This window comes from Lissotriton helveticus, chromosome 3_1 (assembly GCF_964261635.1).
Source record: "Lissotriton helveticus chromosome 3_1, aLisHel1.1, whole genome shotgun sequence".
Lineage (NCBI taxonomy): Eukaryota > Metazoa > Chordata > Amphibia > Caudata > Salamandridae > Lissotriton > Lissotriton helveticus.
In genome coordinates this window covers 1,255,654,011-1,255,677,392 of record NC_136061.1, presented here as the reverse complement: position 1 = coordinate 1,255,677,392, position 23,382 = coordinate 1,255,654,011, and the positions used below count along the sequence as shown (strand labels likewise).

Sequence of the window (23,382 nt, the reverse complement as noted above, 5' to 3'; positions counted from 1 at the left end):
TAATGTAGCCTAACAAATGGTAAAGTATTTGCTTGCAAGTATAACTAGTACTTGCGTTGAATTTATTTGACATTGGCTACTACTACTAGAAGATATAGTACTGAAGCTGAGTAAGTCTAGAAGATATCCTCGTATTCCTTCACCAGCCTGTTGCTGCTATCACCTTATCCTCCCCAGCAAGTGTGTGGAATTATTGATGTCATTTTAGTCAGACATCAAGCAAAACAACACAGCCCGGGGGAAGAGGGTTAGGGTTTGTAAAATGGATGGGAATGGGGGTTTCTTTTTGGGTAGGTTTTGTTGAGAGAAGAAAAAAAAAGCAGAGCATGGACAAACAATAATTGAAGATACAGAGTTTACAGACAATCTTTGGTTACAAACTAAAGGTAAGCACATGCAGTCACACTCATAGAATAAAAGACAACAATGGATACTGTATCTGTATTGCGTATGTTGTTGGAGTTGTCCTGTTGAAATTGGTAAGTAAGTTGCATGCAGCAAACAATTCCTCTTATTGGCGGCACTCCTCCATTCCAGCTGACGCTTCGTCCATCAATGTGGTGGTGACCACTGACAGAAGAGACACCCTGTCCACTGCCTGCCTGGCGGATGTTGACTGAAACCCGGCCTGTAATTATTGAACGGAAAACAGGAAGTGCTATTACAATACCACTGATAAATAAATAAAAGGTATGTACGCTGTGTGGTTCAAAAAGTGACACTTTGATTTCCCTAATAGACAGTACAATATTTTTGAAATTGCGTGCTCTGTCTGAGTCACCTTTTTAAGGATCAATAAGTATGGCCAAAATATTATAGCGGATCTTTCCCCTCAAGGTGGGTGTACTACTGTGTTTTAGAACAAAATTTGACCTTCCCAGCAATGCTCCCACCAAGACCCTTACTAAAGCCAGTCGCAAAAATGTAGAAGAACCCAATCATATCTCCAAAAACGATGCCTAGCAGAAAAATGGTTACAAAACGTACTTTGAAAGTAACAGTAGGCCCAAATACAGACCGTGGATTGTATTCAAACCACTTGCCTGCAAGCAAAAGTATCCATATCCAGCATCGCTCCAACAGTGCTCTACAACAACAGAACCGCGTTGCAATAGAACCCCCCTAAACACATGCAATCCTGCTGCTAGGGCTAACCCTAACGAACCCTAACTTACAAAAAGTGCCAAAACTGGTGTTTCCTTATGGATTTTGTCCAACAAACTTCTAGCCGGTATTAGACCTTCCCAGGAATGCCCCAGGCAAGACCCGCCAACCCACCCGCAAAAAAACACCCGACACAACACCCCCAAACAGCGAAAAAGCTAAATCTCATACTTACAATGTCTCTCGGCCTTCGGTCCAAACGCGGCGCTGTGCAGCTAGGTCGTCATCATCATCAATCATCATAACTCCTGTTTTCCACCACGGATTTCCTGAAAAGCAAATGCAATCAAGATTAGACTGTCGCAGCAGTGCTTCGACAGAGACCCCGGCCGCAACCCACCCACGAACAGCAGGAAGCCCCCCAAAACGCTACATTGAGCAAGATGTCTGAAGAAATGGCAAAAAAAAGGCTGTTCCTTATGGATTTTGTCCAAAACACTTCTATCCGGTATTAGACCTTCCCAGGAATGCCCCAGGCAAGACCCGCCGGCGCCAACCCACCCGCAAAAAAACACCCGACAACACCCCCAAACAGCGAAAAAGCTAAATCTCATACTTACAATATCTCTCGGCCTTCGTTCCAAATGCGGCGCTGTTCAGCTAGGTCATCATCATCAATCATCATAACTCCTGTTTTCCACCACGGATTTCCTGAAAAGCAAATGCAATCAAGATTAGACTGTCGCAGCAGTGCTTCGACAGACACCAAAAATTACACACAAACCCCCGGAACCCCGCCAAAGAGCACCTCAAAGGCAAGCAAGTCAGCAAAAACGGCAAGAAATTTCCACCTCATATTTGGTCCAAAACACTTTTGTCCATTATTAGAGCTTCACAGCAATGGGCCCAAAACCGTCAACTCACCCGCAAAGAAGTACAACACCCCCACAAGTGCTGAGTCTTTCTTCATTGTGCGTAATCCAGCACTCTGCTTGGAGGGAAATCGCAGTCTGGAGGAGGAGGATAGAGGAGCATGTTCTTCAGAACTTGTGAACCTGAGGAATGTAGACTGCGGCACCTTCAAATCAATAAGCAAACAAGTGAAGACAGTTCTGATGATGGTCTTGTTTTTGGGATTAGGTGATTAAAGTTTGAATTAAATTAACTGTGCAAAACAAAGAAAGAGAGACACAAAGCACACAGGAATAAAAGTGAATAAGGACGAAAAAGAAAGTTCTTGATTGATTGTCTCATTTTCAGGGCTCGGTGTCAGGGAATAAGAACAAGATTTCGTCATCATACTCTGCGAATTCAGGCTGGATGAGGTCAGTGGCACCGAACAGAGAAAAAATCCCCTCATCTACGTTGCTGTCCTCCTCGTCTTCATGCGGCGTGCTTTCTCGTACTTTGTAATCTGGTGGTATGAGGTGCTGATTCATCTTGATCATTGTCAGCCGCTCCACATTTTTGGGCGAGAGGCGGCTCCGTTTGGGAGTTACAATGCCACCAGCAGCACTGAAAACACGTTCAGAAGACACACTTGCGAGTGGGCAAGACAAATAGTTTATAGCCAGGTTGAAGAGCTGTGGCCACAATTGTTTTTTGCCATGCCAATACTGCAATGGCTCATCATTAAGGAAGACCTCTGTTGAGTCATTCAGATAGTCCTGCACCATCGACTCAAGGTCATCAACTGTTCCTCCACTTTGCTTACTTTTTGCTGTGCCTGTGACATTTTTTCGAGAACCATACCCCATCAAACTTAGCCAATCCTCCTCCCCAGCCACTGTTAGTGTTGTCATTGTGTGTGGTGCAGATGATCCAGTTGCCGGTGTCTTTAACGGCTGAGAGGTCACTTGTGCCCCAGCCACAGGTGCAGAAGTGGATTCTTGTGACTGCGGATGGCCTGCTGATGCTGATGCTGATGTACTGGCTTCTCCTTCAATAACCTGCCGTTCTTTTTCAAACCTCTTGGCTGACCAGGCTAACCAATGTTTGTACTTTTGAACATCTGCATCAGCGAAAGGAAAGAATGCGTTGTCTGCCAGCGCCTTTTTGTAGCGTGGATCCAGAATAGTAGCACAAATGTAATGCTGATCTGAGTTGATGTTTTGAAGACGTTCATCACCACGTAGGCGATGTAATAATTTCTCAGACAAAATGAAATGTTTTGTTTTTTTTTCATCTTTTTCAAACTCAGAAGAAACCGCCATCAGTTGGTGCTCCAGTATGCACAACAATGGGATAGCTTTTCCCAAATTACAGTCCTCCTGGCTGACTGCACGCGTGAAGAACTCAAAAGGACGAAGCATGTCTGTCAGGCTTTTAACTATGTCCCATTGCGCCTTACTCATCCGCAGGTCCTCCTTCTGAGATGTAGCCTCTGTCAAGAAATAGTGATCGAGTACCGTATACTGCTCATGCAGACGCTCAAGCATGTAGAAGGTTGAGTTCCAACGTGTTGCCACCTCCTGGATGAATGCTTTCACTGGCATTCCACGTTGAAGTAGCAGTCTCCGCAGATGCTTCCGGGCCTTAAAAGAATGGCTGAAATGGTTGCACATTTTGCGGCAGGTGGCCATTACCTCGAACGCTGGACTCTCTTTATCACTCAAGAATTTTTGAACTACCAGGTTGATACAGTGCGCCAAACACGGCACTCTAACATGGTCACCAAGGAACATGGCCTTAACTACATTGGCGCCATTATCCGTGGAAACATAACCAATCTTGCGTTTTAGGGGGGATAGCATTGTCAAGACCTTTTTGTCAAACTCTTCCAAAAGGTTTTCTGCTGTGTGACTTTTCTCCAAGCCAAACATGGCTAGTGTTGCATGTTTCCGAGCAGCTTTGAAAACTTGGTCCGGGTCAACACCTATGTTTAGCTTTGCTTTAACACCTGAAAAAGAGACCCAGTGTGCAGTGATGCACATGTAATCATCGCCTGGGCCACTGGTCCACATGTCTGTTGTCAGATGTATTGTGTGAACAGCACTCTTCTGCAAAGCTGCCCCAATCGCCTGCAGCACATCTTCATGTAGTGCTGGAACCGCAACTCTGGCAAAATAGAACCGGCTCGGAACCTTCCATTTAGGGCAGAGCGTTGCAACTAATTCAAGAAAACCTACCGCTTCTACAAAAGAAAAAGGTAGAAGGTCCACAGCTAGCATTTTAGCCAGCTTAGTGTTATACAGACGCGTCAGTGGGTGGTTGCGTTCATATGGCACGTCTGAAGTAAGCATTGTTCTAATGTTGCCCTGGACCAAGCATTTACGGGCTGATAATGACTTCGTTGACCCAATTTTGCTCGCTGGTGAACTTTTGTGCGTTGGTGTCTCACTCGCTCCAACACTCTTAGTGTGCCTCACATTGGGTGTGCTGCTGACAGGGGTACTGGGTGTAAGGGAAGTGTTTGACACGTCTTCTTCCTGCTCGTCAACATCAGATGAAACATCAACGTTTCCTTGATTTTGGCCTTTCTTGATCGCAGCTAGGTGCGCAAACCATTTGACAGCGTGCTTTCTCTCAAGATGACCACTCTGGCCGCCGGTACCATAGTTGGTACCTGACTTACCACGACTAACTGCAAGCTTACAAAGGGTACAAATGGCAAACTTTGGATTTTTGGGACAAACAGTAAAGAAGTCCCAAACTGGGGACTTGAAGTGTCTGTGGGACCTGTAGGAGGCGGCGATACTGGTGGTGGTGGTCATGAAGCTAATGCCAGATGAAGTGGAGGATCTGGATTGCCCAACTTTTGTACGTTTTCCACTTTCACCGCCACTAATTAAGGTCGAGGTTGACGGAGGTCTCTTCTTGCCAGAAAGAAATATGGAAGCGGGACGAGTTGGTGTACTACTTAACTCCAATGATTGTGGTGTTTCCACTGCCTCCTCATCGACAACATCATCATCATCATCATCACGCGCAGCAGCTCTTCGGGCTAGGGTCAAAATGTCTGTTTGCTGCATGCCCGCTGGGGCTGCAGTGACCTTTATGATGACTGGGTCGTCGTTGGCAGAGTCTTCATCAGCAGCAGTATCCGCCACTTCTTGTTGAGCCTCATCACACTCCATAAGTCTGAGACTTTGGACGAGCTTCCTTTTACGCTTAAGTACCTTTGTTGGATCATGGTGTGCCTCACTCTCAGACGGCTGTGGTGCTGGTTCCCAAGTTTGATCCGTATCATCAGAAGGAGGTGTGCTTGAAGAGGATGTAGACACCACCCTTGATCTCTTCCTTGCTAGGGTTGTGGAAGACAATGAAGGATCAGCAGGAGGAGTGGCTTCCTCAAATGATACCTCGCCTTGATTGTCGATTTCCTGATGTGCCCCTACTTCGGGAGGAACAACTATTGTGGGCACTTGTGACCCTCCATGCACCTCTGCTTGCGCATCTCCTTGCGCTGCCTCTCCTTCCACATGTACTTGGGCTTGTACTTGCACATGTGATTGTTGTTGCGGCTGTGGTTGTTCAACACTCGTCAGATGAGCTACAACAACCTGTGTTGATTGAGGGACATTGCTGCTGCTTTCTTGCGATGAGCCAACATCACTTGTCGATGGTGATTGAACAACTATACTGGCTGCCTCTGCAGCACTCAAGGGCTTGGACTTAAGTTGGCGTGGTGGTGGTGGTGGCACTGAGCCCAATGGAGCGGGGGGGGGTGCTGCCAGCTTGGTCCCCAGCAGATCCCGCTGCTGCTGCTGCAGGCATACTTTTTTTTTTACTCCCAAAAAAAGGGGCGGGCGGCACACCAGTCTCCTTGGTAACTTGCTTCTTCTGCTCCTTACTGGCACCTTTCTTGCTAGAGGAGCTACGGGTTACTTTTTTTGGGGCCATCCTCTTCAGAGCAGGTCAGCAGGCAGCAGTTGCACGAGTTGCAGAGGGTTCTGTGTCCAGACGTGACGTCGCGTGACGTTATGCTGCACACACCGCTGCAGGACTTCTTCCTGGCACTGGTGGTTCTCTTGAGTCTTCTTGTGCACCTAAAAGCAATGGAAGACAGAGGAACATCAGTTCAGTTATACACCCCAAAAATTCGACAAAACACAGAAAAATGAGCACAATCCCATGCCATCCTTGATGTTTACATTGAAGACACCCCACAGAAAGACTACGGACATGCAAGTATGCAACACTCACTACCCCTGGGCATAATGGATGAAAAGTAGGCAAAATAAGTGCAGGCCTCAGACACTGCCTCTCCTCAAAATGGCCCCTTACACCCCAGGCACATGTTGCCTGTACCAGCCAGCACTCAAGATGGCCACCACCACCACCCACATGGCCAGTCCACATCAACAGTACACCCCCAAAAAACAGAAAAACAGCCAGAAATCACCACAATCCAACGCCATCCATGATGTTTACATTAAAGAGAGTGAGACCACACCACAGGCACACTCAGTCCATGCACCACCCACCACCCCTGGGCAAAAGGCCACACCAGCAGCCCCCCAAAAACGACAAAAAACAATAAAATAAGCCCAATCCCAGCCCATCCATGGCCTCAATTATGTTTAAATTCAAGAAGACACCCCACAGAAAGACTAGGCCCATGCAACACTCACCACCCCTGGGCAAAGGGCCCCACCAGCAGGCCCAAAAAAACGACAAAAAACAATAAAATCAGCACAATCCCAGCCCATCCATGGCCTCAATGGTGTTTAAATTCAAGAAGACACCCCTCAGAAACACTAGGCCCATGCAACACTCACTACCCCTGGGCATAATGGATGAAAAGTAGGCAAAATAAGTGCAGGCCTCAGACACTGCCTCTCCTCAAAATGGCCCCTTACACCCCAGGCACATGTTGCCTGTACCAGCCAGCACTCAAGATGGCCACCACCACCACCCACATGGCCAGTCCACATCAACAGTACACCCCCAAAAAACAGAAAAACAGCCAGAAATCACCACAATCCAACGCCATCCATGATGTTTACATTAAAGAGAGTAAGACCACACCACAGGCACACTCAGTCCATGCACCACCCACCACCCCTGGGCAAAAGGCCACACCAGCAGCCCCCCAAAAACGACAAAAAACAATAAAATAAGCACAATCCCAGCCCATCCATGGCCTCAATTATGTTTAAATTCAAGAAGACACCCCACAGAAAGACTAGGCCCATGCAACACTCACCACCCCTGGGCAAAGGGCCCCACCAGCAGGCCCAAAAAAACGACAAAAAACAATAAAATCAGCACAATCCCAGCCCATCCATGGCCTCAATGGTGTTTAAATTCAAGAAGACACCCCTCAGAAACACTAGGCCCATGCAACACTCACTACCCCTGGGCATAATGGATGAAAAGTAGGCAAAATAAGTGCAGGCCTCAGACACTGCCTCTCCTCAAAATGGCCCCTTCTTACACCCCAAGCACATGTTGCCTGTAGCAGCCAGCACTCAAGATGGCCACCACCACCACCCACATGGCCAGTCCACATCAACAGTACACCCCCAAAAAACAGAAAAACAGCCAGAAATCACCACAATCCAACGCCATCCATGATGTTTACATTAAAGAGAGTGAGACCACACCACAGGCACACTCAGTCCATGCACCACCCACCACCCCTGGGCAAAAGGCCACACCAGCAGCCCCCCAAAAACGACAAAAAACAATAAAATAAGCACAATCCCAGCCCATCCATGGCCTCAATTATGTTTAAATTCAAGAAGACACCCCACAGAAAGACTAGGCCCATGCAACACTCACCACCCCTGGGCAAAGGGCCCCACCAGCAGGCCCAAAAAACGACAAAAAACAATAAAATCAGCACAATCCCAGCCCATCCATGGCCTCAATGGTGTTTAAATTCAAGAAGACACCCCTCAGAAACACTAGGCCCATGCAACACTCACTACCCCTGGGCATAATGGATGAAAAGTAGGCAAAATAAGTGCAGGCCTCAGACACTGCCTCTCCTCAAAATGGCCCCTTCTTACACCCCAAGCACATGTTGCCTGTAGCAGCCAGCACTCAAGATGGCCACCACCACCACCCACATGACCAGTCCACATCAACAGTACACCCCCAAAAAACAGAAAAACAGCCAGAAATCACCACAATCCAACGCCATCCATGATGTTTACATTAAAGAGAGTGAGACCACACCACAGGCACACTCAGTCCATGCACCACCCACCACCCCTGGGCAAAAGGCCACACCAGCAGCCCCCCAAAAACGACAAAAAACAATAAAATAAGCACAATCCCAGCCCATCCATGGCCTCTATTATGTTTAAATTCAAGAAGACACCCCACAGAAAGACTAGGCCCATGCAACACTCACCACCCCTGGGCAAAGGGCCCCACCAGCAGGCCCAAAAAAACGACAAAAAACAATAAAATCAGCACAATCCCAGCCCATCCATGGCCTCAATGGTGTTTAAATTCAAGAAGACACCCCTCAAAAACACACTAGGCCCATGCAACACTCACTACCCCTGGGCATAATGGATGAAAAGTAGGCAAAATACGTGCAGGCCTCAGACACTGCCTCTCCTCAAAATGGCCCCTTACACCCCAAGCACATGTTGCCTGTAGCAGCCAGCACTCAAGATGGCCACCCACCACCACCACCCACATGGCCAGTCCACATCAACAGTACACCCCCAAAAAACAGAAAAACAGCCAGAAATCACCACAATCCAATGCCATCCATGATGTTTACATTAAAGAGAGTGAGACCACACCACAGGCACACTCAGTCCATGCACCACCCACCACCCCTGGGCAAAAGGCCACACCAGCAGCCCCCCAAAAACGACAAAAAACAATAAAATAAGCACAATCCCAGCCAATCCATGACATGAATTATGTTTAAATTCAAGAAGACACCCCACAGAAAGACTAGGCCCATGCAACACTCACCACCCCTGGGCAAAGGGCCCCACCAGCAGTCCCAAAAAAAGGACAAAAATCAGCACAATCCCAGCCCATCCATGGCCTAAATGGTGTTTAAATTCAACAAAACAGTTGTATCATGCACCCCTAACCAACCCTGGTCCTACTGGATACTGTGGCTACCCACAATATAATTTATTTAATGTTCTGAAAAAGTTCCAAAATTTTACTTGCAGCAACTGTAATGCCCCAAACAAACTTACTTGTGAAAGTTGATTTCTAATCCAAAAGTGATCCAAAGACAGTCAAAAAGGCCTCAAATCCAAATATCCAGCAGCACCCACAAAAAGTAATCCTTCCAGCTCCAGATCCAAATGAAAGTGACCAGGAGATGGACAAAGCACTGGGAGGAGCCTGCTGGACAGGAACAGGAAGTTGGAGACTGTGGGGCACTTCCTTCCCCCCCCCCCCAAAATGGACTCCTTGCAAAAAAAAAAGGCCATGCAAATGTCAACCTGAGGAGTGATTCTGATAAAAATCATAATTTTCTGAAGGTTTATCCTGTTTGCTGGTGATTTTCTTGTGCGAAATTGCAAAATCTCTATTTCGCAAGTGCGAGATTGTTCCTTTCCGCCGCAACTACGTGTTCGCAATTGCGAACTCTCGCGAGGTGTGCTGTGCAAGGTGGCAAGCCGCGAGTACGTATTCGCGGGCGACAAACTCCCACGGGAACACGCAGCAAGATCTAAAATGGCGCGTCACTCGCAAAGAAAAACAACTCGGCAAACGCTAAAATGACGGAAAGTGAACGCCGTGCACCACGCCGCGCGCCGCAACCAAGCAAAAAATCCGCCGCGAGCGGATTCACGGATTTTCGACAAATTCGCGAGCGTTCGCGGATTGCGGATTTGCCGAAAATCCGAAAAATCCGCGAGCGGAGCGGATTTTACGCCCATGCTTAATACATATCTGATCGGAGGGTGATTCTGTCAACACCTCTTCACTTCCTCAATTGTTTTGGAATTACTGGCAGCGTGCAGCTGCGGAAGTCAACATAAAGGACTCATCTTCTCAACACCACTTTTTTGATTCTGCATCCGACGGCATATCGACAGGGAGGATAGAGGTTCCCCCGTTTTTTTCTGACATAATGGCCGACCTTGGCCTGGCATTTACTGAAGACGAGATCTCCAATCTAATGGCCTCTCTAGGTACTTTCGAAGGACTGAACTCTGGTTGCCCCTCTTTAAAAAACAGTGACTGGGATGAGCTGGAAGAATTGAGGAGGACTCAAATAAAAACAGCCATCCATGGACTACTAATGTCCGAATATTTGAAGGTCAATACGGCCCCAGCGGGCCTCGTGGTTCGGAATGAACCATTTATATTCCTCGAGGACAAGACCTTTAAAATCGATTGGTACCAAATCTCATGGAGATGTACACGAGATTGGATCGTTTTGATCATAAAAACAGCAAGCAGACTAGCTAGCGATCTAAAGGTGGAGATACAAGCTATAGAAGTGCGCCTCAAGAGCTATGAATCCCCAGCCAACCTGAAGAAATACCTCGATGAACTAAATCAAACATTGAACGATTTTGAAGTAAATCTTAAGGATAGTAAATATGAGAAACTCCAGAAAGACACGAGCAGATGGAGTAAAGAAAAGATTTATCCTTATATTAAAGACAACTACAAACCATCAAGTGAAAATCTTTCCAATGATGGTTCATCTGACGCTGGATCTAACAGCTCCAATTCTAGCGGTAACAAAAGCCCCAGGTATCAAGGCAATCGAAGGAACTTCCGACGACCCAATCACCGTGGCATGCGGGGATGGAATAGCTACCCCCAACCAATGATGTACCCTCCACAACAATTTGGCCCACCACCCTTCCAACACCCGAATGCCCCTTATCCGCCATGGGGTTTTCAGCAAGATTATGGCTATTTCGACAACTCGGCTCCTTTTTTAGGGTCACGCCGAGGACAGAACAAAGGAAGGAACCGGAGAGGCAATTCAGTACACTGGAGCAACGAAGAAGAAGGAACTCCAAGAGTATCAACGAGGAGCATGACAGGGGCATCCAAGAACCAGAAGTAAGCCTAGTTGTAAACCTTACGGGCAGTGAACTATCGGAATCACAGAAGAAAGTTCTAGAGAAAGGCCTAGGATATGTTCCTACTGCCAACATGGACAAATTTCACCTCTGCAAGGAAATCCGGGAATTTATAAGGAGACTGAAACTGCAGGTCTTCTTTAAAGATAAAACAGACAATCAAGACAAGGGAGACACAGGACTAAAACCACGGTCCACCTTCACTCCCATGAATCACACTCTCCCTATTGAACTCCTGACCTTCGAGAAGGCGGTCATGAAGGATCTTGAAGCACTGGACCCAGCACAGAAACGGGTTTTTCAAAACATTTCTAAAGATGAACGGCAGGCACTCCGCGAACTGAGCAGTAACAAACAGGTTGTCATAAAGCCAGCAGACAAGGGGGGTGCAACTGTCCTTATGAAAAGGGAACAATATGACAATGAGTGTTCCAGACTGCTCCAAGACAAAAGGAACTACGAAGTCCTACTGACCGATCCAACTGAAAAAATAACAACTAAGATCAAAACAATGGTAGAGGAGGCACTGTCACATAATTGGATCACCAACAAGGAAGGAGAGTTCCTGTGCCAAAAGAACCCTAGAACCCCTTACCTGTACATCCTACCCAAGATTCACAAGGACCTCGAGAACCCACCAGGGAGACCCATAGTATCAGGGATAGGGTCAGTTCTCGAACCAGTTTCTAGGTTTGCAGACGCATTTTTAAGACCAATGGTACAGAGGACATCCACTTACCTGAGAGATACAAAAGATGTGTTAAACCTACTGGAAGAGGTGTCATTCGACCCAGAAACACAACTCTTAATAAGCTGTGATGTGGAAAGTCTGTACACGAGTTTGCCACACAACGACACCTTGGCAATAATTGAAGATGTACTATTTGCAGACGACTGGGAGTACCAGACCCCACGGAACGTGGTTATGGAGTGTTGCTCCTTGGCACTTAAGGAGAACTTTTTTGAGCACAATGGGACCCTGTACCTCCAAAAACATGGGACCAGCATGGGAAGCACATTTGCTCCAAGCATAGCTGGTCTCTATGTTCACCATCTTGAGGAGACGAAAATATTAAGTACCAGCAACCCCTTCCGACAAAAGATCTTGACCTGGAAGAGGTACATTGATGATATCCTGATCATCTGGGATGGAGATGATAAGACCGCCCAGCAGTTCCTCACGTGGCTCAACTACCAAGACGAGTTCCTCAAATTCACCAGTGTCACTACCAAAACCAATCTGGTATTTTTGGATTTAAACATCTTTCCCAAACATGGAAGACTAATGTCAACGACACATTTCAAGAGCACCTCTAAGAATTGTCTCTTGCTGTATCAGAGCTTCCACCCAAGGCATCTGAGGGATAATCTACCCTACGGTCAATTTCTGCGACTCCGTAGAAACTGCACAGAAGTCGCTAGTTTCAAAGCGCAGTCTAATGACCTGAGGAAGAAGTTACAACTGAGAAATTATCCACAGAGAACCATTGACCAAGCTTACAAAAGAGCGAGAAACAACTACAGAGACAGCCTCCTGGAAGAAAAAGCGAAAACAGTGGAAGTACAGCGACCAATATGTGTTACAACATACAACACCAATTCCAACCAAGTTAGCAAGATCATCAACAAAAACTGGAAAATTCTGAACAGTGGAGGTCTCGACATTCCTAAACCCATGTTTTCACACAAAAGAGCACAGAGTGTCAGAGATATACTAGTACACACGAGACCTAAGGACAGTAAAGCCAACACCCAAATCAATCCCAACTTTGTACAAGGGCATCACCCGTGCAGCGGATGTAAGGTATGCTGCCTGACCAAAAAGAGCAAAAAACTAACCTTCAACAACGGGACCTCATGGGAACAAAGAGCCTTTACAAACTGCAACAGTTCGAACGTCGTCTATCTCATTACTTGCCCCTGCCATCTTGAATACATTGGTATGACAAGCAGGGCAGTGAAGTTGAGAATAGGCGAACATAAGAGCACCATTAAATGTAAAAAGGCGAGTACGAAATTGACAAACCACTTCCTGGAAAGTGGGCATAAACCTGAGGACATCACTTGGACTGTAATCGAACAGATTGACAACGAGAAACATCTACTAGAGAAAGAACAGAGATGGGTTTTTCGTGTCCAGTCAAACAAACATGGATTGAACGATGAAATTCCGTGGGGTCAGCTATAAGCCTCGTAACATCATCCCATTGAGAGGCAGTCCATCCGTGGCCTCGAGGAGATCCCCTGCGTCCTATCAGTGATCCACTGACAATACCCACCCTAGCATTCTACAACCCATTGCCCACATTTTGTTATACATTGGGGATTAAAGGTCCCAATCCTGCGGTTTGAGGCACTCCGTCATAACAACCTACTAGATATCCGGACATGTATGCATGCCAAGAAGATCTATAGTTTATTTAAGATAATTGTCCGGCAACACCAGTAACCCCTGAGAAATCGAGGAAGCGTGTTACAATATTGTAGTTTAGACAACATGTTTCTGTGTAATATATTATCATATTGATCTTTGTTTTAATTATCTGTGGTAACATGGGTAATATAATTGTTCGGCCAAAAGATTCATCCCTGAGCCACTCAGGAGCCGGTTTCATTATATTGCATTTCAGCTAACATTTTTTTCTGTAATATATTAACATATTCGTTTTCCAAATAACTTGGTATTAATACAAGGGGCTAGGATGAGATATTTTGCTACTCTTAAAATATATCTTAAAATATAACTTCCTATTCAATCACATTGGTCCACCTAATGGACACGGAAGATAGACTTCCGTTTTTAGCACACGCTTGGTCCATTTCAGGGCGGCCATCTTGGGGTGAGCGTTCTAGTGTTTGCGGGAGATTCCCCAAGCGAAACAGGCGCGTAAGCAGAGCTCATTTAACCGCTGAGCCGCAGACGCGACTAGTCTTCGGAGCGGTACCTCGTGGTAGAAGTAAGCCTTAATGATATAGCGGTCACTGTGAGTACTTGACTTTGCCAAAAGTCGCTAAACACTTGGCTAATCAAGACGAGGGCTACATGACATGGGTGTATATTGACGAGTTTGCTAAGGGCGCGGTCTCTCTCTTTTTTCAGGACGCCGCGTTGAATACCTACCAAGTACCAGCTCATGGGGCATATCTTTTGCGCAACAGCAGTATGTATTGCACACTACTTCATGATTGGGGTGTGCCCCTTGGTTTTTAGCACGATCGTTCCTCAGATCACTACAGTTATTGATCAAGTCGGGTTCCTCTATTTTTACCCTGCAGAGTTCCGTTGTATGTATTGAGTCGTGAGAGTGTGTGTATGTTGAAGATGGATACAGCCCTAATTACAAGGGGCCTCCCTATGTTCGTCGACAACAACGAACATATAGGGGATGGCAGATTGCATTATCATTCGCGCCATAAAAAACAGCCTATATTAAAAGGGGCGTGACAATGTTCATTATGAAACAAACATTTAGGGGATGGAGGATTGACCCATCATTCTGTCCATAAAGTCTTACATGTATCATCTGTGGTATGGGCAATTGCAACTCCTGTGGCGCTAACAATAATGAGCATCCACAGACAGATTACAGTATCATTGTATAATTCTGTATGTTTCTCTCCCTTTTTTTCTCCTTATTTTACAGAGACCACATTCAGGTCATTATTTTTGATACCTTTTGCTTACAGAGGGCCAGCTCATGCCCTGAAGCAGAAACTAGCAGTGGATTTTTACTGCTGGTCTCTAGGACGACAGGCTTATTACATTTAGCAACTGAGCTTTGTTCCAGTAGGGACCATTAGAAGGTCCTGATGAGTAGGCAGTAGGGGACTGCCTACGAAACATGTAGACCAGGTAGTAGCGAATCGCTCTACCTCAAAACCCCCTTCTTAACGTCCCCAGCTAGGGAAGTGAATAAATTGTTTTTTTCCACTAGCCAGAGGATTTTTAACCATTTTTATTCCCACACATAATTAGGTCCCTACACTTCACTGACATCACCAACACTTGCACAGTCACATAGTCCTGTCACTATACTAGTGCTCCCGCGTAGTCGGTCAGGTCGTAGCACGCCCCGCCCCGTAGAGGGACGGGAAGACCCCAATGATGAAGCATGACACTATTGGATTTTTTTAGTGTGTGAGGGGTATTTTAAAAAGCACACTGTGCTCTCATCTTTACCACCCTAAGAGAGAGCTCATCTATTAGTTTTTTTCACCCACAGAAATTAATAAAAATAATAAAAATCACTACACTTTGATAGAATCTTTTTGTTTATACAGATCATACAGTCCCCTGAACAGAGCATGAGCCATTATTGTGTATTAATGTTTGATACAGCAAGAGGTGACATGTTTCTCCTAAGGAAAAAGAAATGGCAGCGATCTAGTTACAAAATTCTCTTGCAACGCAGTGCAGTAGCCAAAAATCCTGCACTGCATCGCATGAGTAGAAGAGACCAGGACAGTGCAAAATGTACAAAAATGTGCCACTCTGCTCCTTCTCTTCCTAGTGCTGGTGCACAATCAAGCTAATTAGAGCTAATCAATGCTTTTACACCAAACTGCAAAGGTGTCTGCATGAGTCTAGAATAGGTTTTGTATTGGAAGGACACCCTTCCAGTACAAAATACTATATGTGGTCTAACTTTAAAATGTTTCCTACTTTGTATCTGTGCTGCACATGCAAAGTCAGAAAAGAAAGAAAAAAAGCATTTCTTCTTGATAGTGCCTATTTAAAAAGGCACTATCTTCCCCCTCTTCCCGTCCTGCCCATTCCTCACGAGTCTCTGCTCCCTGGTTTACTCCTGCTCTTAAAGAAAGTATTTGCAAAAGACTCGAGAGAGCATGACGGAAAAACTTCGAGACTAGGGAGAAAATTGTGTATAAACAAGCACTTAAGTTGCATCACAAACCTATCCTCAAGGATAATTTTTGTTTTTTTTTCTCATCAAGAATAGAGGCAGCCGGGAATACCAATAAAGAGATTTTTAAAATAGCAAAGGAATTCCCATCCCCCAAGGCAGTAACTGGAACATTCTCCCCCTCAGCACTTTGGGTGGATCAGATGGCCACTTTTTTGGCTGAAAAAATCAGAAAGATCCATGATACACTCCCTTTCTCCCTTCCGGCCAACAATGTGGACAGGGTCCCCTCCCATCCTTCCCCTAGGCTTGTGGTGCCTCTCTTCATGGAGTTCCCTCCTCTTCCACTGGTAACCTCATTAGGTACTCTGAAGAATCTGAAATCAGGCGCTCATTCTGATCCCTGTCCTGCGTCAATTTTGGCAGCAATAGCTACACCCATTAATCCCTATGTCAATCAGATATTGAATACCTCCTTGCAGCAGGGGTTTGTCCCTGGCAAGTGGAAGGAGGCACACATACTTCCCCTCCTGAAAAAACCTAACATGGATCCTGAGACACCCGCTAACTATAGGCCCATATCCCTCCTGCCTTCTTTAAATACGTTCACTCAGTCACCTCTGCTTATCTAGAGACAAACAACATTTTGCACCAAAGTCAATCTGGGTTTCGCCCAAATTTTAGTACCGAAACGGCACTCCTGGAAATTTCGGAGTCTATCAAGGATGTTTTGGACAGGGGTGGCAAGGCTATGCCGATACTATTAGATCTTTCGGCAGTCTTTGATATCGTCACCATAGCCCACTCCTAATGAGACTCCAGGAGTCTGATTTTGGAGAGACGGTACTCAAATGGTTTGCCTCCTTTCTGGTGGGGTGCCAACAAACTGTCTGGGCTCCCCCTTTTTCAGCACTAATCCCCCCTTTGGAGGTGGGAGTACCTTAGGGCTCGGTTCTCAGCCCTACCTTATTTAATCTGTACATGTCTCCTCTGGCTAGTCTTGCCGAGTCGCATGGAGCTAAAATAGTGTTGTACGCTGGCAACACCTAATTACTTTTTACATGCGACAACGATTCAGAGTTTAAGGGGAAAGCTATTAAGACCTGTCTGTCAGCAGTGTTTTCCTGGCTCCAACAGAATCAACTTACATGTAATTCTGACAAGTCGGAAATCATTTTCTTTGGCTGCCCATCTAACAACCTGTGGCAGAGCTGGTGGCCTCAGAATATGCACCCACTGGCTAACGTGGTGTTGTCCGTAAAAAGCCTAGGTATTAAGCTGGACAATTCCATGAGTATGAAGCTACAGGTTCAGACTGTGGCCGGTCAGTGCTTTGGCTTTTTGAAAATGCTTAAACAATTTCTGCCACTACTTCAGATCTCACAAAGGAAAACTGTGGTCCAGGCCCTGATTGGCTCTAGGCTGGACTATGTGAACATTCTATATCTTGGCCTCCCAGAGTATCTGCTTACCCGCCTCCAGGTAGAGCAAAATGCTGCGGCCAGGGCTATTCTATCTCTTGGCCCTAGGACTCGGGTATCTGTTCATCTGATCTCTCTCCACTGGCTACCGCTCCGTAAGCGGATACAGTTTAAGGCCTTTGTGTTGGCTTTCAAGACCTTACATGGCTCTGGAGCCCCTTTACCTGAGGAAGAGAGTTCAATTTTACCATCCTCACCGCTCTCTTTTTTCCGCCTCCTTGGCGTTAGTCTGCACTCCGGTGGTGAAGCACTCCCGAATATGAACATGCTCCTTTCAGCTTCAAGTGGCTAAACTATGGAATAACCTACCACTTGCTCTGAGACTACTTCAGGATTTGCTTCCCTTCAGAAAAGCCAGTAAGACATGGCTGTTTCAGTAATAACTTAGCACTGTGCTTCCCTGCATATTTCCCCTTCCCTTTTATGTCAGTCTTCACTCATCCAGCGCCGGGACACTCAGTAGAGTAGCTGTGCGCTTTATAAAACCCCTGTTAACATAACATAACATTACTTTTTAATGCACAACCCTGTCTACTTCTTTTAGTAGATAATGTTTTGCATCAAAACCATGGGGAGTTGCAAGGGAACGCCTATGCACCACCGCTTTGTGCTGCTTTGCGGTACTTTTTATGTGTATTTCCAGTATAAAGCACGTTTTTTGCTGGCAAGTAAATTGAATAAAATAATTTTATGTTGATTTGCATCACTTTTGTACTCAAACACAAAGCAAAAACTTAGAACATATACCCCTAAATCAACAGAATTTGTACAGAGAGACTGTAGAATTGTAGTTAACAGAGCTGGATTCTTGCCATTTTTCTAGGCCTGGGCGTAATTATTAATTCTGCTGGCAGACTGCGAGGAATTTTGTAACTCCGCATTACTCTTGTAATGCGGAAATACTAATGAATTCCACCGTTCCGCCGGTGGAATTAATCTGCAGTGTTTGGCTTTTAAACAGGGCTGGAAGAGGAAGCAGTACCTCTATGTTTATAAACTACTTTGGATTAAAGTTTCTTCTGCAGTGATTTTTAAGCATAGAGGGACAGCTTCCTCTTCTGTCCCTCTTTAGTAACCACTCTATGCACACCAGGGTATGCACTGCAGTGCATACCCCACGTCACCTTTACATACTCTGCAGTAATCACTGTAGAGATATGTAAGGGTGCTGAGTGGTATGCACTAGAGCGCATACCCCTCAGCGCCCTGATATACTCTGCAGTGATTACTGCAGAGTATGTAAAGTCATATAGTGCATTTCCCTCAGCCCCCTGACATACCCTGCAGTGATTATTGCAGAGTATGTAAGGGCGCCAAAGGGTATGCACTGCAGTGCATTTGATATTTGGCAGCGTTATTTCTCAGGTCAAAATGTATCCTCTCATCGATTTTTGGATGCGTAGGTGCCTTCTACACTGTGAAAATAGTGGCAAATGCCCACTTCACCCCGTTGTGGTATTTCGATGAATCTCACATAATTTTAATGTAATTCTGCGCAATTCCACTGAATCAAATTCCACCAATTCTGCTCACACCTACATTTTTCTCATCAGGGTCGGTTGGCTATTCTACCATTCCTACGTTTCCACTCTAGGTTGTAGGCTAAGAGGTTGATTTTATAGCAGGATGGACTGCTAGGACATAAACATGCACCAATTACCACATTCGACTCTTAGCCATATGCAGTGTGAGACTGATTTGAACTCTTTTGACAGGGCAGATTTTGGTTTCCCATCTGCACCTGTTTCTGATGGAGGACTTGGTGGAGTCGTTTAACAACTCTCTTGATCAGTGTTTCAGAAACCGTGTATCACGAGCCGAGTTTCTGGGGCTGATTTTTTTTCCGTTGGTCATGAAAGTCAAAGCAATAAATATAGAAAGACGTCTTTAAATTCTGTATTTTCTTATCACAGTTGCTGCTTTCAAAGTCAGAGGGGTCAAATGCCAGGTTATGTCTTCACATAAATTCCTACTTATTTTTAACATGGGGATTGGAGTTTACAAACTCCTGTCACTTTGCAGTCACAGAAAGAAAATTAAAGTGAATTATGTGACAGTCTTGCTGGGGAACAGTCTGTGAAAGGAAAAGCTGCAGGATGTCATTTTTGTAACACACAATAAATTGTAACTACCTGTAAATGAAATGTACACATTCAGCAGTTAGAATAGCAGACATTAAGCACATTTTTTGAAATTCTGAAGTGTGAGGAAAACAAAGGACCCAATTCACAAAGGTAAACTTAGACCTGAAGACTAAATTTAGACCTGAAGTCTAACTTTAGACGTTTGAAACCTGAAGTCTAAATTGAAACCTGAAGTCTAACTTTAGTTCTGAAGTCTAACTGTAGACCTATGTCAGGTCTAAAATTAAACTTCAGGTCTAAAATAGACCTCAGGCCTCAATTTAGATTTCAGGTCTAAATTTACATTTGTGAATCAGGCCCAAGATTATAATGGGATGAAAAGAAATCAAGAACTTTTTCTAGGTGATACACAAATGATAAAAATCCATTCAAACCAGAATTCCACACATTATCATTTGTGTGCAATATAACTTTATCAGTAAAACTGTATAGGCCTGATTCGCAAAAGTCATCTGCATTCAAGGCGGAGGTCCTGCAGTCGTGGCGAAGGAGCCCGTACTCCTGCCGGGACCTCTGCTCTGAAGTTTCTCTTTGCAGGGGTCCCACCACGAGTGCGGGACCCCAAGACAAGTGCAAGGCCCAGCCACCACTGTGGGGTCTCTGCCACAAGTGTTGAGACGCTTTGTGAATAGGTCCCTACATCTGTGCAAATTTAGTGGGCATTTAAATGGAACATTTGCTGTCTGTAAATGACAGTGTGCTGCCAGATAATGACTTAGTTACATTTTAAAAATCGCACCCCTCATGTCCATTAAAGCTAGGTGGGTCACAAACATTTGTCATTCTAAAAAGTGGGTTGTGGTTCTAAAAGTTTGGGGAGCACTGCTCTAGATAATTCCCTGAAGGAAAAGGGACCATGCTTGGAAGTGAACAAGAGTCTCAAAAATGGTATACTTCAGATGGATGTATGACGTTACAACGCATACTTTTACAACGCCTACATTTACATCGCATTTTTTACAACGCATACCATTACAACGCATAATGCTTTTGGGCGCTGGATAGTGAATACTTTAATTTACGATTCCAACTCCAGTCCCCGTGGATAGTAGGGAAGGTGTTGGATAGTACATTAAACCTATTCCCTATCCTAGAGCGCCCCCAAGCGATATGCGTTGTAATAGTTTGCGTTGTAAAAGTTGCGTCGTAATGGTAGTGCGTTGTAAAAGTTTCGTTGTAAAGGCTGTTCACCCTTCAGATTTATGGTCCATTAAAACAAAGCTATCTTGCACCACCTTAAAATGGCAGAAATTTGGTACTGAGGAATGAAGTAAGAAAGGAATACATAAATGGGATAGGCTTTTCAGAGGCAGGTAAATGCACCAGGTATTCCTCTTAACTGTAAGAGATGAGAGAGGTAAGTTCCACTCATCCAAATATTTCTAACATGACAGATGAGGCATTACACATCTATGACGTTTTTATAACTAGGTCCAGAAGCTCGTTGATGTTATTAACAAAGTACAACAAGTGCTGGAATGGATGTGAAAACATCTTTTATCGTGTTTGATGGTTGATGAGAGGGTGGATCTCATTTTGAGTTTGGCAGATCAAGAACCTCACTGTAAAGCGGGGGTCCTCCGACTTCACCACACCCGCAGATCTGCCTCCCCATCTGAAGCCAGGGAGCTGCTGTGCTACCATCAGCACAGCCTCAGCTAGCACCACCACTGCTGATCCCTGACCCAGAATTCCCTCTGCCACAATACTGCTGAGTCACAGTGGCTGATGCTTCTCCTATGTACATATATCGCTGCACAACTACTGTAACAGATTTGTATGTTATCCTCTTCATTGAGTTACTATACTTAGCCCGCATTTTTTTTGTTGTAATCTGATTTTGCCACTCTGTTTTAATGGCTTAAGGAAAGCAGTTACGATTTAAAGGCACCATATAATAAAACAGTTACAAACTTCGAGCTCATAAAAATTTCACATTTTATAAAGAGGACAGATTTCAACGAGGAAGTGTGTGCTGACATAAACAAAGGAACCATGAAAAAAAAAGATTTGCATTTTCAAAGCGCCTTTCATACAAAGAAAATCTCTTTTAAAATCGCCATTTGATAAATAAATCCAACAATTCATGCAATGAGCACAGAATGGAGAAAATACGACTTCCAGTATCTGTTCTTAGTATGCAAGACCTCTTAAGTACGAGGTGTAGGGAAGGTAGAAGTGGAGTACTCTTAAGCAGTTTACATATTTTTTCATCTATGCATTTATTTATTTATGTATATATTTATTCATTCATTTATTTACTTATTTATTTATTTATTTATTTATGTGGGTACCTCTTCTAGAACACCAGGCACGTCACGCTGCCTTCTCTTTTGCCCACTTTAGAATGCTTGCACAAATATATTAGCTTTGGTTTGCAAACGCACCCAGAGCAGGCAGCAATACTGCTAGAGAAAAGAATTCACAATGCCTGTGAGAAAGGGAGACAAATTGTGGATATAATGGATTGCATGGGTTTTAGAGTCATTTAGTAATGGGTAAAACATCATGGCTAACTGCCAAACTTATGAAATCTGCTTTCAGAGATACAAGTGCATCGCTATGTGTTTTTGGCAAATTGCAGTACCACATACAAAACGTACAAAATGTACAAAACATATTTTGTAGTTATGTATGAAACTAGCTATGGAAAAAAGAGAATACCACCCAAAATTACACCCGCATTATACTGAAACAGTCTCTCATTAAGAGGTACAGCGCTTTTTATACATATGCCATGATTATGTCTGGGCTTTCCGGTTTTAGGTTTAAACCTATATTAACTGATAAAACCCCACTGAAAGAGAAAAAGCCCTCACAAGTAAAAACATATAAACACTCAAAAGACACCTGCAAAACCACAAACTAAATGCCATTCAAAGAAAGGAAAAAGAGAGTGAAAGAGTAATTTTTTCTGTTCCTAAAGGCCCAATTAAAATGTAACTTTGTGATACAAGCTAGCAGTAAGAAAGTCTGGGTCAACATTATTCTGCTTGAGTTTCGTTGCTTAGAGATTCCACTAAAATTTAGGGGTCGATTACGATGGCGGACAGAAGGACGACTGCCGGCCTGGCATATGAGGAAAATGCTTTTTCCCGTCCGCCAGCCGCGGCTAGTCCGTCTGCCATATTAGGATGGGAAACACTGTAAAATTTCCATACGCCACGGAAGAACATGCACCGCCGCAGAAATACACCCGACCCGCGGCGGACGTAACCAATCCAGAGACACCGCCGTACGGAATGACGTCTCGACCATCCTAGAAATCACGATGGCGGAAACGACACAGCAAATCGCTGCGGAAAAACAACCAGCCTGAACACGGCGGATTCACCACAACGGAGAGGCAAAACATTGCAGAGATACCCACCGCAGGCAGGCCGTCGCCATGGACCCAGCTCTACATGCATTTCCGATACTCTTCGTGCTCCACCACCAGCAAGTCATGGACCGTCGCCGCCGCCGATGCCTGTACGTAAACACACCAACCGCTGTCGGAGGGGGAGTACCTGCCAGGGCTGTGACATGGGGAGGGGGAGTGGCATGTTGGGGGACAATAATGTATGGCAAACGGATGTATGCAGGTAAGTAAACATAGAAATGATTCGTATGAATTACTTAGCGTCCCCTGCATCGCTTTTGGGTATGCAGTGCACAACAAGATAATCTAATGAGCAACACATATGTTCACTTCCCTGCAAACATCCATCATCCATACATCACAAACCCCCAATGCCCCTACCCCTCCCCACGTCACCACCCCGGCAGGTACTCCCCTGCGGACCACGGTTGCAACCCACACACCACGCATGTG

At 45.1% G+C, this 23,382-nt stretch overlaps 1 long non-coding RNA gene across 3 annotated transcripts in view; it reads right to left on the bottom strand.

Annotated features, from left to right (window-relative positions):
• LOC144824924 (uncharacterized) overlaps nucleotides 1-23,382 on the bottom strand; it is a 364,565-nt gene that overhangs the window by 50,408 nt on the left and 290,775 nt on the right. For 2 of the 3 annotated variants that reach the window (XR_013609180.1, XR_013609181.1), the window contains one exon: nucleotides 21,863-21,999. The exons of the other annotated variant lie outside the window; for it this stretch is intronic. This is a non-coding gene — a long non-coding RNA (uncharacterized LOC144824924). The remainder of the gene's footprint in view (nucleotides 1-21,862; nucleotides 22,000-23,382) is intronic. 3 annotated transcript variants of the gene reach the window in all.